At 35.4% G+C, this 18,059-nt stretch overlaps 1 protein-coding gene across 1 annotated transcript in view; it reads left to right on the top strand.

The window, feature by feature from the left end:
- The first annotated feature begins 5,468 nt into the window (after nucleotides 1-5,468).
- The window catches only part of nck2a (NCK adaptor protein 2a), a 77,211-nt gene continuing 64,620 nt past the window's right edge, over nucleotides 5,469-18,059 (top strand). Inside the window, exon 1 of the mRNA XM_077215287.1 lies at nucleotides 5,469-10,487. The gene's annotated coding sequence lies outside the window, so the exon portion shown is untranslated. The remainder of the gene's footprint in view (nucleotides 10,488-18,059) is intronic.

Genomic DNA, 18,059 nt, shown 5'->3' with positions numbered 1-18,059 from the left:
TACAGCTTGCCATTAGTGTTCTTATAGGCTCACCAGTGTTTGCAAATAGCCTATAGTAACCTGTTTATGCAGGCTAGTTTGATAAATACGCCTAGCAAAGCTGTAGATGCAGCTGTGCCTTGCTGATGAAGCAGGGTGATATTCAAAGCCTGGGTTCAGAATGGAATATTAGCTTACTGAATACTGCATACTATTTTTTCATACTATCATGATGAAGAGTTCAAGGTGTTACCCTGGCCTCCAAATTCCCCAGATCTTTATCAAACTGAGCATCTGGGATGTGCTGGACCAAGAAGGTTGAGCCACGGTGGCTTTACCTCGCAACAGCACTTGAAGGATCTGCTGATTATGTCTTGGTGCCAGATCCCACAGGACACCCTTCAGGGGTCTTGTAGAGTCCATGCCTCAGTGGGTCGCGGTGTTTTGGCAGCACATAGAGGACCAACAGAATATTAGGCATATATTTACACCAACATTTAAGATTATGTATTTGAATGGCACAGTTTTAACATAAACAAACTGGTCACACTTTATATTAGGTGACCTTAACTACTATGTACTTATACATCAAGAAATTAGTGCAATGTACTTATTGTGCGCATGTTGTATTGCAAAACATGGTAACACTTTATTTTATAGTCCTGTTCCCCGTGTACATATAGTATACTATGTACTTATTATAATAATTGCAAGAACTGGGTAATAATAGACTAACCCTGAACCTAACCCTAAACCTAACCTTAACCCATGTAGTTACTGCATATTACCCAGTACTTTATTAGGTAAGTACATTGTAAGTAAACGTATTTGCACATTCTGTAAAATAAAGTGCAACCACTTTTGCTGTTATTGAGCCATACGGGTAAGGTTAAGAATAGGTTTGGTCGTATGGGTAAGTTTAAGGTGTTAGGGAAGGCTTCCCAATGTAATTATAGATGTAATTACAGCAATTATTTACAGCTGTAATTATATGCACATTTTTTTTAAATGTAAGTGCAATGTAAAAACATGTACACAATAAGTGCATTGTATCAAATGGTTAATTTAAATGTTGGTAAAAGTTAAAAACACCTACAGTAATATAAAGTGGGACCAACAAACTAATGAATATAATGTAATGCATATTGCTATGTCAGACATAAATGAAACATGTAAAAACAGGTAAGATTTACTAAAAAACGGAATATGATTTACATACACAATTACCAGGTTTATATATTTATCATCAATAATTCCAAATTGTTGGGATCTCATACATTTTAAGTTACTGAACATTGGTTGTTCCACAGCCATAATAAATAAGCCATAATTTAACCATGTTCCTGTTTGTTAACTGACCATATTTACCCTTATTCCAAGCAATTTGAATAAATGCATTTTGTAAAAATAAAATGTATTTAATGTATTTAAATAAAATAAGGTAAATGCAAATTTGTAAAATCTATGCCACAATTTTTTTGAATAGAGAAATCTTACCCGTTTCATTTATGTTTTTTATCTTATGTATATTCAATTTATGTGACACATATGCATCACATTCAATTTATTAGTTTATGCTAAAACAAACTTAAATTTTAAATGTATGCTTAAATATTTTTTGAATGCAGCTTTGCCATGTGAAATCATAACATGCCAGGCACAAATCCATGATTGGAATGTTTCGGTTTCCATGTTTTCAGTCGGTAACACGCAGAGGATCACAATGATGTTCTTCAAACACAGGACTAGGCGTGATGCCCAGTTGTGAGAATTTAAAACCCAGCAGATTGGCTCAGCCATGCGGGAGAGTCACATATGCTGTATACATTGGTTTAGATAATCCATATTGTGTTTTGTAGACATGTCCAGTGATTTCTCTATGTTGGCATCTGCTTAATTTGACTCGATTCTACTAAGTAGAAGGTCATTTCGCATAAGTGACTCATATTTTGGGTCACAACCCAACAGAACCAGCCTTATAAGTGACATTTTTTGACTTTAGAGTATTAGTTCCAGGATATTACATTCATAGTTCCCTAAACTGACCTTTCTTTGCACCGTTTATCTTGTTAACCATCATTAATATTACAGCTCCAGTTCAAAATGTGATGAACTTTGTCCTTCTCAGACAATGTCTTGCATTTTCACAATAAACACTTGTTTTATGCATGATTTAATCAAACTAAAGGGAAGAAGCATGATTAAACTGCCACAGAAAACTACTCAGACGAAAGCACTTTCGGTCATTGCATTGGAGTCCATTATTGAGCCAGTAAAACATCGTTCTCCAGCCTGAGGGAAACTCTCATCAAAATCCAATAAATATGTGTGTTTTTTTCCCCCCATCTCCTGAAACTATAAAAATCTCTGTGGTGAATCAGACTTACTCACTCTTTCATGAGACAACGATGGGGTTATATTTTACTACGGTGTAGTCTGCAGTTCCAGTCAAGTTTTGGCAGCAGACACAGTAGTTCTATGAATAAAAATGTTCAGTGCAATGATACATTGCTGAAAACATTTACAGCTTTATCTAAAAGCTTGAAGGGAAATAGTAGAAGGATATAGCCTGTCATGACATCCCATTTTGTGTCATGAAGGACTTTAAAAGCCTGTGAAGCATCCATGTATAATTTGCTCTCTGTTTTGGTGGTATACACTCTTAAAAATAATGGTATGTTGTATCATGAAGAAATTTGAACACTCTTGGAATCTTTCCTTTGCACACAAAGGTTATTCATAGTGGAAAGTCTGGAAGTGTTTTTTTTTTTTTTTTTTTAGATGATTAAAAAAGGTATTTTAAGAAATGTCCACTGAAACTGAAAAGGTTCTTTCACAGAATGGTTCTTCTGGCATCACTGCGAAAAACCCCAGGGTTAAAGGCGCACATGGGTAAAGGGCACATTTGACGTTATTCTCTTTTAAACCACAAAAATTCAGCCCAGCACAGGGATAGTGATTTTTTTCATCACTTACTCTCCCTGAAGTACCAAACTGAGTTTCTTTCTTCTGCTGAACACATATGAAGATTTTTTTAAGGTGGTAACCAGAGAATTGATGGGCCCCATTGACTTCCATTGTATTTTTCCAGACTGTCAACTGACTGGTTACCAACATTTTTCAAAATATCTTATTTTGTGTTCAGCAGAAGAAAGAAACTCAGACAGGTTTGGAACAACTTGAGGGTGACTAAATTATGACACAATTTTCGGTTTGCAGTGAACTGTTTTTAATGATGGACATGATAATTTGTCCTTGGCGATTTCCGACAGCAACACATTGATTCTGCGCTAATGATCTCATTAATGTTTTTTTTTTCAAATGTTGTAGATTTAGTAGCAAATGAGAATCGATAAAATGGAAAGGTCTTGTTAATGATTTTCAGTTTTGTACAAGGATATTAAAGCAACAGTTTTTCAATAACGGAAGAATATAAAAGTATGTTTTTGGGGGGTAAAAGGCACCCCTGATGTTGGGGCTCAATTATTAACATGATAATAAACAGCTGGCTGACTTTTCCATTTGCTGACATGACATGGTTAGTTTCACATGGTAAATAGGCTATAATATATTAAGTTGGGTGTCCACCTTAATATATGGTGCACTTTAATCACCATATTTATAATGAAACCATCATATTTAAAAATATGATTTTAATCATATCATATAATAAATTGTCATATTTATACCTTACTGGTCACCGTGATTTTGCCAAGTGAGACATTCCTGTCCCAAATCCCTTACCCTATCCCTACCCCTAAACCTAACCCTACCATTAACTTTTCCCTAAAATCAGAGGGAGATGATAGGTGAATAACACTGATGTAGTAGCACCTTACCTTGGTTCTAAGCCTAAACTTGACATAAACTGTAAACTTGTCCCTCAAATCTCATTGGTTTAATCTGAAAGTTGTTCCAGGATCTACAAAGATGTTGATCCAGGAACATGTGGTACTTGGTGAAATCACGCTCACCATTTGGGTCTACTGTAAAACTGTATTCAATTATAATGGGATCTCTCATTTAATGTTTTCAGAATCTTTACTTTTTAAAATATTGATGTTTCTGTATTTTTAAAATTATACAGAAATCTATAAAATCTAAAGTAGCCTATTTGTATAAATAGTGTGTGCCTTTTTTCCACATGCAAGGTTTTACTCTGTGAGTGGGGTAAAGGCACACCTTGCCACCTCATACAGTTATGGCCTTAGATTTTTAAACAAACAAACAAACAAACCACTTTTATGAATTACTGTCAGATAAAAATCTGTTGCTTCTTCAATGTTCAGTAAACATTATTTTTTTTCTGCACGGTGTGCCTTTAGCCCCGTTGTACTCATAGGCTCTCATGTGAAATCTTATCTAATGTAAAACCATACTGCATGCAGCAATAGGCTACCATATTTTTGTAAATGCTTTTTTTTTCTGGTGCAGGAAAATGGAAATATCACATTTAAAATCCTAAAATGTAAAAGATACCGGGAAACTATAATTTTTTTTAAAAATAACTAATACATTTTTTAAATGATAATGTTCAAATCTTTTAAAATCTTTTAGTTAAAATAATGTAAGTCATACAATTAGACAGTTTAACCTTCAACTACATTACGGATCATTTATTTATTTATTTGAAAATATAATTGTAGGCTAGTAGGCACATGCATCTTTCACTTTCATTTTAAATGGACAGGCTATTGCAATGTATTATATGAGGGGAACTGCTCTCATTCATGTATTAACTTCCACATGCTTGTAAACTTTACCATACTTCATTAGTATTTAATATACTGTAATTGTTTCAATAATATTTGAGCAGCCCCTCCATCATCATCAGCACCCCCAGAGCTCTCGCGCCTCCCTCCTCGCGCGCGCTGTGCCATGGCAGCGGTGACGTCACCCGTGCATTGACTCGCGCTGCTGGCCGAGAGAGCGAGAGGTGATTGTGTGAATTTAGGGGGGGAAGTCAATACGCTACTGGAGTTGTTTCTGCTGTTTCGTGTTAAAGACAAACTTTAGAAAGCAAAACAGTCCGAGGAGAGGAAAACCACACATACTGCTCGAGGTTCTCTGTATTCCCGCACTGACTGAAGGAGTTTGAATCGTAGGCGGTAGGATTTGATTTGAATTTGGCGGATTGCATAAACTGTTCATTGAATGTAGCAACATGGCTTCTACATCAGGAGGAAATAGTGGTAATGATGAGATGGAGTGGATGATTTCAAGATCATCACGAATGAAAAGAATGATGAGGAAGAGACAAGAAAGGGCAAAAAGTTGGTCGGAAGAGAGCGAGACAAGAGCAGAAGTTAGCAAAAGGACAAAAACAAACGAACGGGCGAGTTCACGAGAAAAGGATGACTTAAACATGGAAGAGGAATATAAATTAATGGTGGAATTTAAAGAGGAGGGTGGATTTATTCACCCGATAAAGCTGACTAAAGCAATAGAGGAAGAAATAGGGAAAATCAAAATGGCTAGAATTATGAACAACAGAAAAGTGCTAATTCATGCTGTCAGTGAATCACAACAACAGAAGATACTCAAAATGAAAACCTTGATGGGGGAAAGGATTAAAGCATATGTTCCAGGAGCTATAGCAAGGTTGAGGGGAGTAATATCAGGAGTTCCAATTGAAATGACAATGGAGGATGTGAAAAAAGAAATTAGAGGAGGGAAAATAACAGACGCCATCAGGATTAAAAGTAAAAGAGATGGGGAACTTAAAGATACAATGGCAGTGATTCTTCAATTTGAAAATACCATGCCAGAAAATATCCAGCTAGGATATATGAATTACAGAGTCAGAGACTACATCCCTAAACCCCTCAGATGTTTTACTTGCCAAAGAATGGGACACATTGCAAAGGAATGTAAAGGCAAAGCTAGATGTGCACGATGCGGAGGACCGCATGAATTTGGTAAATGTGATAAAGATGCTAAGGTTAAGTGTTGTAATTGCGGAGGTGAACACAGCGCAGCATATGGTGGATGTGTTGTACAAAGGGAAGCCAGAGAAGCGCAAAGAATCAAAATAACAGAAAGAGTTTCATATGCTGAAGCTTTAAAAAGAGTGAGGAAAGATAGCACAGGAGGAATGAGGTTGGGAGAAGCAGGTCAAAGAAACTCGGCTGGGAATACAAAGCAAAGGCAGATTTATCAAAGACAAACCTTGGTACCAACAACAAATAGTCAAAACACATGTTTGCATAAATGTAAAGTGGATGAAAATACAATGGTGGTGAAAAAAGAAAACTTTGTAGCATTCATGTGTCATATTGTTAATATCACAGTACAAATGAAGAAGAAAAGTGACAAAATCAAAGCAGTTGTAACAGCAGCTGGAAGGTTTTTAGATATGAAAGAAATTCAAGCAGAACAGATCCATTCCATTCTGAGTACCACTGAAACAATAGAGAATGTTCAGGATTAGGATCATAGCTGTTATCATGGTTTTACACATACTTCAATGGAATGCCAGAAGTTTAATTGCCAATGGACAAGAATTTAAAAAGTTTGTTTATGAATTAGAAATAATTCCAGATATAATATGCGTTCAAGAAACATGGTTAAAACCTAATTTAGAATTTAAGATTCCTGGATATAGCGTAGAAAGACAGGATAGAAGTAATGGTAGTGGAGGAGGATGTGCTATTTTTATTAAAGATGGAATAGCTTATGAGAAAAATCTCATGAATAAAGAATTAGAATGTGTTATTATAGAAATATTTAATGTAAGAAAATATGGAAATTTTAAAATTATTAATTATTATAATCCATGTAAAAATCTTGAAAGTGATATATTTAGGGAGATGGCGGGGAAAATACATAGAAGAGAAATATGGTGTGGTGATTTTAATGCCCACAATAGTCTTTGGGGTAGCAGGAAGACAGATCATAATGGTAGCATAGTGGAAGAAATAATGGATGAAAGGTCATTAGTTTGTCTTAATAATGGAAAAGGTACAAGAGTAAATATACATAAAAATACAGTTTCATGTCTTGATATCACATTAATATCTGATTGTCTGGTTAGTTCATGTAAATGGGATGTCAACTGGGAGTCTACAATAGGAAGTGATCATTTTCCAGTAAGTACAATAATTGATGACAATATAAACAGGCAAGAAGATTTTATATTAACAAGATGGTGCTTTAATAAAGCTAATTGGCAAAAATTTAAAATTAAATGTGAGGAAACCAGTCATATGGTTACCTTAAAAGGCAACATTGAAGAGTGTGCAAGGGAGATAACAGAACATATTTTAAATGCAGCAAGTTATAGCATACCAAGGAAAAAAATCATAAAAGGTAAGAAAAAGGTAGTGCCTTGGTGGAATGATGAATGTAGCAAAGTGGTTAAGGAGCGTAATAAGGCATTTAAAATATTACAGAAAAATTTAACAACCGAAAATCTTATTGAATATAAAAGGAAAAGAGCAATGGTTCGTAAAACTATTAAGGAAGCAAAAAAGAAAACATGGAGAGAGTATTGTTCCTCAATAGGTTCAGAAATAAAATTAAAGAATGTTTGGTCAATGTTTAGGAAAATGACGGGGAAAAGGGATGATGTTAAAATACCAGCTTTAGCTAGAGAACAGGAGATAGTAGTTTTAAATAAAGAAAAGGCAGATTTATTAGGCGAGACATTTGCTGCAGTTCATAATGGTGATCATCTAACAGACATTCATAGAAGGCAGAAGCTACAAAAACTTGGAAAGCATAAAAATATATTGGGAAAATGTAAAAAATGTACATCAACATTAGACATGAATATAACTGTGAAAGAAATTAAAACAGTATTGAAAGGGACAGGATATTCAGCTCCAGGGGAGGACCAATTATGCTATGCTATGTTTCGGCAGATACCGGAAGTTACATTGGAATTAATATTAAAATTATTCAATAAAATATGGAAAGAAGGTACAATACCAAATAGTTGGAAAAGGGCAACAATTTTACCATTTAATAAACCAGGGAAAGATCCAATCAGTCCAAATAATTACAGACCAATAGCTTTAACTTCTCATTTAAGTAAATGGATGGAGAAAATAGTGGTCAGTAGATTAGGGTTTGTTCTTGAACATAAGAAATTAATTAATGGATACCAGTGTGGATTTAGAATAGGGAGATCAACAATGGATGCATTAATTAGAGTCAGTAATGATATAGAGAAAGCGTTAAAAATGAAGGAGATAATGGTTGTAGTATTTTTTGATATAGAAAAAGCATATGATTCATTATGGAGAGAAGGGTTACTTATAAAAATAAAGCAGATGGGAATAGGTGGGAAGATGTATAATTGGATAGCAAATTTTTTGATGGATAGGAAAATAAGGGTGAAGATGGGGAACGATTATTCAAAAGAATTCAATGTGGAAAATGGAATACCTCAAGGTAGTGTAATAAGCCCAATTTTATTTAATATCATGATTAATGACATCTTTTCAGATACTGACAAATGTATTAAATCTGCATTATTTGCAGATGATGGGGCCATATGGATGAGAGGAAAGAATATAAAACATGTAGTAGGAAATATTAAGAAAGCAATTAATAAAGTAGAAAAATGGTCTTATGAATGGGGTTTTAAATTATCAGCAAACAAGTCTTGTTTTATGGTATTCACAAATAAGAGAAATATTGATATAGGAACAATGACATTATATGGACAGACGTTGGAAAGGGTTACAGAATTTAAATACCTAGGACTATGGTTAGATAGCTCTTATACATGGAAAACACATATAGATAACTTGGAAACTAAATGTAAGAAAGTTATAAATCTCTTAAAGGCTGTGGCTGGAAATAACTGGGGTGCAGATAGACAGTCATTATTAAACATATACAGGGCTCTTATGAGATCAATAATAGATTATGGCAGTTTTATTTATGGAGCAGCAGCTAAAACAACACTACAAAGGATAGATAGATTACAGAGTAGAGCTTTACGTATATGTACAGGAGCAGTGAAAACAACACCTATCAATGCTCTTTTAGTAGAGACTGGAGAAACTCCACTGGAAATGAGAAGAATGAAATTAGGTTTAGTATATTGGATGAAAATTAAAAGTAGTATGGATGAAAATGTAACTTCAACAATTCTAAAAACTTGTTGGGAATATTCAAAGTTCCATGGTAATGGATTTGGATGGGTTATAAGCAAATTGATTAAAGAGTTTGGATTAGAGGATAAGGAAATAGCACAATGTAATCCAATTAGTGTTGTTCCTCCATGGTTATTTCCTGAGATAAATGTAGACATGAGACTTCTTAAAATGAAAAATGAATGGAATTTAAACGAAATAGGGATACAGACTGATATATATTTAAGAAACTCTTATTATAATTACCTTAAAATATATTCAGATGGGTCTAAGAATTTAAAAGGGTGTGTGGGAATGGGAATATATATTCCTGAGTTCAAAATACATATTTCTAAAAGAATGTCAGATCAAATATCAGTTTTCACAGCAGAGATGGTGGCAGTGATATTGAGTTTACAATGGGTTGAGGAGGTTAGACCAGATAGGGTGGTGATATGCACGGATTCCAAAGCAGCTTTAGAAAGTATTCAGGGAGAAGGAAATAATAGGAAAGATTTAGTATTAGAAATTCAGCACAGTTTATTTAGATTATACAGGGGTGGCATTGATATTTGGTTTTGTTGGGTACCAGCACATGAAGGGGTAAAAGGAAATGAAAAGGCAGACAAATTAGCAAAAAGGGCTTTAGAGGAGGCAATAGCAATTACAATTCCTTTAGGGAAAGGGGAAGGAAAATCATTTATTAAGAGGAAAGAAATTGAAAATTGGCAAAAAAGGTGGAATGAAGATAAAAAAGGAAGAAGATTATATAAAGTACAAAAGTCAGTAGTAAAGAGAAATATTAATGAGAGAAACCGAAGGGAAGAAATAATAATGATCAGATTAAGAGTAGGTCATACTTATTTAAATGACAATTTATATTTAATAGGGAGGAAAAATAATGATAAATGTGAAGGATGTAGAGAGATAGAAAATATAGAACATGTATTGATGAACTGTAAAACATATGAACCTGAAAGGGAGAAATTGAGAAGAGTAGTTGAAAGGACAGGCCAAGAATGGAGTCTTAAAGGATTATTGGGAAATAAAGGAAATATAAAAGATATTTATAGATTAAGGAAAGCATTATTTATTTATCTTCAGAATACAAAATTAAAAAATAGAATTTAATAGATGTAAAACAATGTTGCTACACACTCATGAACAGTAGGTGGCGGTATGCACCTTAAGTTGCTTGCAATCCGCCATGATAGAAAAGAAGAAGAAGAAGAAGAAGAGAGCGAGAGGTTGAACACAGACCGAGGGTTAGAGAGAGAGATAGAGAGAGCAGCAGCCTGGGCCCACGGACAAAAACTCACCGAAACGGATTTACATTCTCCACGCATCGTCTTACCAACCCAAGTGTGCAAAGAGAGCGTGTTTTCTGCGTGTCCTAAAGCCCGATCTATCAGGAGTTACTGCAAGGTAAGAAAAAGAACACTAACATGTCAACTAGAGTAATAAAGACTCGCTTAAAGTTGCCTTGGTGTGCTTTCCTGGCAAAAACTGCGTTCAGTAACGCGTCTACGTGAATATTGCTTCTAAATCGAGAGGATCGGTGTATATATGTTGCAATGCAAAATGAGAAAGAAACAGGAGCACTTTGAGTGACTGTCTCTCTCGCGCTCGTCTTTTGTCTCTACCAGCTCTGTTGCCACAATAGAGATCCCAACCGCCTCCTCAAAGTTGCTGGATTTGACACATCCGTGTAACACTGAGGGTCATCTGTTGATTGATAGTACAGTTTAAATGCCGCTTTTGGTTTGTTTTTGTTTTGAGACATCATATTAGAGAAAGAATGAAATGATGGCTGCTGAGAATGTCCATTGTCATTTTCTACAATGTTGTGTGCTCGCGCCATTGAGTCATTCCACATTGTAAAACAACAGCTTTCCCTGACATAAATATCCAGTGCCTTAAGGGATAATTATCTATATTGTTGTTTATTGTTTATATATATAAATGTAATTCACTGAGGTGAGAGTGCTTTGAATGAATTAGCATGGCAAGAAGTGCACATTAGGCTGCTTCTCTGGAAGTGAATGAAACTTGGACCTTGATGTGAAAAGTGTGATTGTTTTCAATGGAATTTAAAGGTTTATTCACCCTTTGAAAATGAAAAGTGTGTCATTAATTACTCAACCTCATGTCGTTCCAACCCCGTAAGACTTTCATTGTTCATTTTCGGAACACAAATGAAGATCTTTGTGGTGAAATCTGAGAGCTTTCTGTCCCTCCATAGACTGCTAAGCAACTATCACTTTAACGAATGAAAAAGTTAATAAACAGATCGTAAAACTAATCCATATGTATTGAGCGGTTTAGTCCAAATTGTCTGAAAAGACATAATCGCTTTATAACGATTAACAAATTTAATTTAGGCTTTTATTCACATAAACATTCAACTTACACATCAGTTGTGGTAAACGGAAGCTCAGGCATGTTTCCTTGACGTGCGAGAACCAATGAGGTTCATTCTCGTGTTACGCAGCACGTTTGAGCTTCAGCTAGAACCAATGAGGTTCATTCTTGTGCGTCAAGCAGGTTCGGTTGAGCTTCTATATTCGCTGATTAGTGTTAATATGTGAATTAAAGCCTAAATTAAATCTGTTCGTTATATAAATTGATCAAGTCTCTTCAGAAAATTTGGATGACTCTTCGTGACTTTTCCTCCTAATCTTATGAGAACTGTAAACAAAAATACAACTTTATGGCATGCTTTTAAACCTCCTCAATGTAAAATTTGACCTTGTTTCATGTTTTCTATCAGGATTTCTGCCATAGAAATCTCGTTTTATTGAAATTGTATGTTTCAATAAACAATGTTACTAAATTCAATAACAGTCACATTCTACTTTGTGATATAGCAGAGGGGTTAAAGTTTAGTGATATCTGCCTATTGGGTTTTGATGAAGAAGCCTATGAAGCGGATCCTCATGTAGGCTACAGCAAAATACACACAGTCTCAACCGAGGACATCGCTTAAAAAACTATGATGGCATATAAAGAACTAAACATCGCTTAAAGAACTATTGATTTTACGACATAGTCAAAGATCATTTGAGAAGTTGGGCCCCCAAATTAAATATTTAGTTAATTTAATACACTGTCTGATTGCTGGAGTTTGTTTAAAATAGTTTCTTTCATGCACAAAGTAAACATGAAGCGTCATGTGATTTAGAGTTGTTGTGGATTTTTGGTCATTTATGGTCAGGTTCTTGACACTGTATTCCTTTCCATCTCCCTTTCACAGACTCTCTGTACTTGCATACTTACCAGCATTATGATAATTGAATTTTACACCAGTCAGGATTTCTCCTGCTCGGCTTACTGAGTAAGTGGCTCAAATACTGGGCTACTTTGAAGACAATAATCCTATTTTTATAGTTTCTCAAGAAACATCCTTAGAGGATTGAAAAAGCTTACATGCTTATACATACTACACAGCGCTGGTACGTGCTAATATATTCCCATCACATTCACAAAAATTCCAAAATATGCGTTTCAACATTTGTTGTATTTCTTGTCTGAGTAACATATCAGAATTTTAGTTTCGATGCCAGGTTCAAAGTTTCGCTATGATCACACCCACTACTGACGTTTCTTTCACGAGTCGTGATCTGTAGTGTGTTGCCTTGCAGTGACAGGTATGTGGAATCTTAGGCATGACGACTGAACAAGGTTACAAATCTGGTTGCATTTTCTTTTATAAAACTGATGTAGGTGTCACGTAGTGTCTGTCATTGTGCAACGAAAGACAACATAATTGAGCTTACGCAATGCACCAGGAACATAAACAGGGTCCCAAAGTGTTAGGACATTTTTGGAACTGTAATTTTCAGGAATGGAAAAATGTATAGATAAAAAATTATATGATTAATATGTTATGTGACAACGTTTTTACATCGCTTTAACTCATCAAAATAAGTTAAGCAATTTTCAACTGTTTTTTCATAAGTTCTGTAAGGTTCAACTAATTTTTTAAAGTCAGTTTAATGTAATTTAGGTTGAAATGACTTAAAGTTTAAGGCAGCAACATTTTTTTTTACAGTGTAAAAATAATTAATTAAATGATTTTTAACCATTTAGTATTTACTAAACAAGTGTAAAAGGCTTAGAAAATCATTGCGTATACAGCTTGGGAGCTTTTCTATTTAAAAATCGAATACAATACTGTCATCACACGATCACAGTGTTCTCCTTTTGTGACCAAAGGAGGGAATCTGAATAGTCTTTTAGTGCTGAAATGGTCTAAAAATACCCCAAGCACTCTTTTTTACTGATCTCATTTACAAATGTGCTGTTTTCTGGGCCGAGGCTCTGGAATGTGCTGTGCACACGGTACTCTCTCAGTACCAGCCACCAGTCTCCAAACAAAAGACTGTTTAGTCAAAGCATTTCCCTCCATCTGAGCTTTGACATTTATTTAGTATGTGGGCATAGCTTTCGGTGTTCATTGATGTGTATGTCCACCGTCTCCGAATTATGGAGCGCACCATCATTTCTGCTGTTTTTTTTTTTTTTTTTGCATGTTATTAAGTTACAGCCTGTAAAGGCAAGATATATCAATCTATTATTGCTGTCAGCCCTTGTTCAGAAATGATGTACTTGTGATTTACAGATGAATCAGTCAATTAGAGACAAGCTTGGTTTTGGAGTTCCAGACATGATTTGTTTGAAATTATAGTTTGTGCTTGTTGGTAATTGCGTCCGGCTTAGAAATCTTGCAAGGCAAGTGTTTTCTGCGTCTCTCAGCTGGTTTACGCCAACGTCTCCGCAACTGGCTCCCTCAGAACTTTGACCTAAATGTACTTTAACGTTTTTTATAAAAGGCTGAAATTATAGTGTTTATAGATTTGGCAGAGTCTTGCAAGTATTCAGCGTGGCCGCAGATAGTTTGTGGCTCAGTATTTTGTAAATGTATTGATTTATCACATACTGGTGGCTACCCGTTTTCCCTTGCTGGGTGGATGTCCGCTAAAATGTTGTCAGTTTGTATTGTAAATGTTCATGGCGCAGACATTTTTTGTGTGAAATTGTGACCCTATTTAAACCCTCTATCTAAAGCTGTTGAATGGATCTGGATGAATAAAAAAATCCCACGTGTCATCGTCTCCATAAATTTAGATTGTGGAAATCGTGTTGGGAGGGAAAGGCTCGCATCTGCAACATCACGTCACAGCAGAGTTTGTGGTTTGGAGCTGGAAATTGCTTTTTTTGTAACGTCCTGTTCTACGGCAAATTTTAATCTTTCCCAAAATAAGAGCCTTCAATAAAGAGAGAGAAGGCCCAGATTGCCAGCTCTGGAGACAGACATCCCGTCTAATAGAGCGCACAGATGACGGTTAAAGGTCAGGCAGGAGTTTTGTTATTTTTACCATAATCATTTGTAATCTCAAGCGGGCATTATGCATGCAGCTGATTTAGCAATGATGGAACTGAATTGGTCAGCGTGCCTCTGGTAACAAAGAGGATTTAGGGTATCCTGCGCATCACAAACGCTCCTACAGTGAGTCATTCCTCTGGTTGAATGGGATTGAAAGGCTGTGTATGATATTTTTTCTCTTCAGCACTGGTTTTTATAGGTCATATGTGTAGGCTAAAGAGATTTGACTGTGAAAACGATCATCCACCACTATTCCAGACTGTTCCTCTAAATCTGCAAAAAAAACCTCCCTTTTTTCCACATGGAATATTCAGTGCATGCAAAGCAAATATGAAAGATGACAGTTTGTGAAGATCTCGACTAGGGATGAATTTTCAACAATCTCTCAGGTAAACATAAATATTTTACGAGGTGGCGATTTCATATGAATTTGTACATTGAAAACCGTACGAAAACATACGATTTTTAGGAAAAAAACATGAAGGGTTACCCCTAAACGTAACCGTCACTGAGTCATAGGCGAATCGCATGAATAAGATTGTACAAATTCATTCGAATTGGCCACCAATTCGCCAAAATGTAAAATAGTTATTTTACGAATTGCCTTTAGATTGTGTTGGATGATTTTAGAGCATTTAAACTGTGTTTGCTGGCATGCAAGATTTTTAAATGTGACAAAAGTCTCAACAAAAGACAAATGTGATCGCTCATGATCTTCAGGCGTTTTGTGCGTTTGCACAAAAGCCTCATTTAGCTTTGTTTTCCAGGCAGACTGTCGGTTGCAATCGGGGTGTTCAGTGCTGTTGCGGTGGCATCCAATTAGAAAGGGCAATTTATTTAACGAGGGCATTGTTTGGTTAATTGTGTTTTCATTAAGGGATCGAGGTTTGTTGACCATGGGGAACGTTCTTATGAGTAACTATTAGCAGTTAGGGAGATTTTTACTGAGAAGCTGTAGCTACATCGTGTGAAAACTCACTGGAAAATTTAACTAGACTTTGTCCCTTGGCTGAACCTCTTCCTTTCACAAGCTTTCCAGGGACAGACTTGTATAGCGGCATAGAGCATCTTTCTCTTTATGGCTTTGTTCTGTCTTTGCTGGATTGCATTCCTGGCTGCTTCTTCCATCCATCCTCGTATCACTTTTTTTCTGTCAGACCTCCTGTAGACAGAATTATGACTTCCTAGTTGGGGTGTAACGATACCCTCATGTGACGATTCGATACATATCACGATACTGAAATCACGATATAATTGCAATACTCCAAGACTGTGATAAAAGGTTAACAAAAAATATTCTGTTGATTAAAATGCTAAATCTGGTTTTACATTGTGGGTGTAAATGAATAGGCTTGGACTTGGTGCAGATAACACAATGCACAGTGACACCAGAATAAAAATATTCATGATTCTTAAGCTGAAAATACAGAATTATTTTAGACGAATATGCTGGCACTCTAACACTTACTAGATATATACTAGATACACTTTTTACTGGGAACATTAGACATTTGGCATTATAAGGGCCCGCAAATATTCCCCATTGCATATTATACATTATATTCAACATTATATATAGTAGTTTAATGTAGTACTGACACTAAAACTCTGTAATAAACTAATTAAAAAAGTAAAAAATTTTTGGGTGAACTATACACAGTACATATTGTCACTATCCATGATACATATTGTTGTATTTTTGTATTGCGATATATTGTGACACGATGTATTGTTGTTACACCCCTTTTATTTGACTGACATGTAAAGCAGCCAAGCACTGTTCGTTTTAGCATCGATGTCGCGATGTGTGCATCCGCGATAGTTACATCTGCAGGATGTATGATGTACAAAGTATTGATCGTGTATAATCTGTGATCCGGACGGACTGGCAACATGTTTTGAAACACACATGATTCACGGATTAATTGCGAAGTTTATAATTTGGAAGTGTTTTAGGTCCTGTCAGTTTAAACATTCAAGCAATTTTAAAAAATTTGAGCTCAAGAAGACGCGAAAGAGAACACAATTTGGAACGCGCACACTGTTTTCTGTGCACACACATAGAGCTGCAAACTTCTCTTCCATGTCTATTTGTGCTTTAACGAAAACATGCATGCAAAGTTGTCAAAATGTCCGTCTTGGCGAGTATCCTACTTGTAAACACAGTAGCTTATGACTTACATGAATGTAAACAATTGAGAAAGAAAACGGATGCGTTTCATTCTATTGGATCAGTGCATTAGCTCTTAAAGTGACAGCAGCCTAATATACCCTCTGCTGTCAGTGTCATGTTAATCAAACAAAAAAATACAAAGAGAAAAATCTCTTTTGTAGCTGTAACAAAGATACATTTTATTTATATATTTATGTTTATTTAGCAACCGAAGATATTTAGTCCGCTCAGCGGTGTTATCTCCTTTTGTCTTTTCTCCGTTTTATTTTCAATTTTTCTTTCCTCAGCAGCATCCCAGTCATCTAAGTTGTCAAATTCTCCAAAAAGGTTAAAAGAAATAACGATGTCGCTCATTGTTGTATTAGTAGGCTATGTATAACGGCTAACTAGATGTTTGTTTTGCTACAGTTAATTGTAAACGGATACTTTGACTGCCTGTTGCTGTGGTTACTCACAGCTGATGTAGCCAGCACATTTATTTATTAATTTTGAACGGTACTAAACAGTCAGTTTCACCAGAACTCCTTTACTAGGTGTCCTCTATCACTTTTTAATGGACACCCTGCAGCCAATCAGAATCGAGTATTCACCCAGACCATGGTATAAGATATTTTAAATAACTTACCTTGACACACAGTCAAGGTCTGTGATATCGTTTCCTGTATTTTTTGTATGTTGATTATACCACATGACTTTGATTTAATAGTTTTTAAATATTTGTAGTATTTTTTTTTTTTACAAAAATACTTCATTGCTTACTTTTACTTTGAGAAATAATTAAGTGTAATGCCAAACTACTTAATTACTACTTTTGTTTTTAATGAGGATGTGTTCTTTCTTTGTGATATCACAACAGTTGAATAACCCTGACATATTTAATATTATATCCCAAAAAATAATTATTTCAGAAATTAAAATATACAAATCATAGAATAGGTATATTCAAATAATTGTAGTAATTAATTAATACAATTAATTTTTAAAAGTATTTACAAAATCAGCATCATATCAATGACACAGTTTTGTTACCTTCAAGATTGAAAAACCTCTCGGCCAACCTGGTTAGATCTTGCAATCTCTGTAAGGGCTTTCCAGTAGGTTGGAAGTCTGTGGGCATAGAGATGCACCTTTATCATGTCACTCCATCAGCTGCTCCATCAGGTGATTGTGTTTTCTTGTAGCAGATATCAGACCTAATCTTGCTTATGAAAGGTTCTGTCATCTCTCTGTGTAATATAAACGCTCTCTCTCTTACTCGCATACATCTTCTTGAAAGTGCACAGATGCATCCCTTCTGAACATGATCAGACACAACAGATTCAGCCCTTCTCTTTCAGCACCCTATTGCCATGCACACTGAACTGATCATTAATTCATTTTCCAGTCATAAACACCCTGTGAAGGGCTTCTTGGGCTGTAATTAAGGGTCGCCTGCTCT

The sequence above is a fragment of the Siphateles boraxobius genome, unplaced genomic scaffold (genome assembly GCF_051911475.1).
Source record: "Siphateles boraxobius isolate OS27281-9 unplaced genomic scaffold, OSU_SipBor_1 7, whole genome shotgun sequence".
NCBI classification, from domain to species: Eukaryota; Metazoa; Chordata; class Actinopteri; order Cypriniformes; family Leuciscidae; genus Siphateles; species Siphateles boraxobius.
Note: the sequence above shows the minus strand (reverse complement) of the source record. Positions and strands in the feature narration are given on the sequence as shown.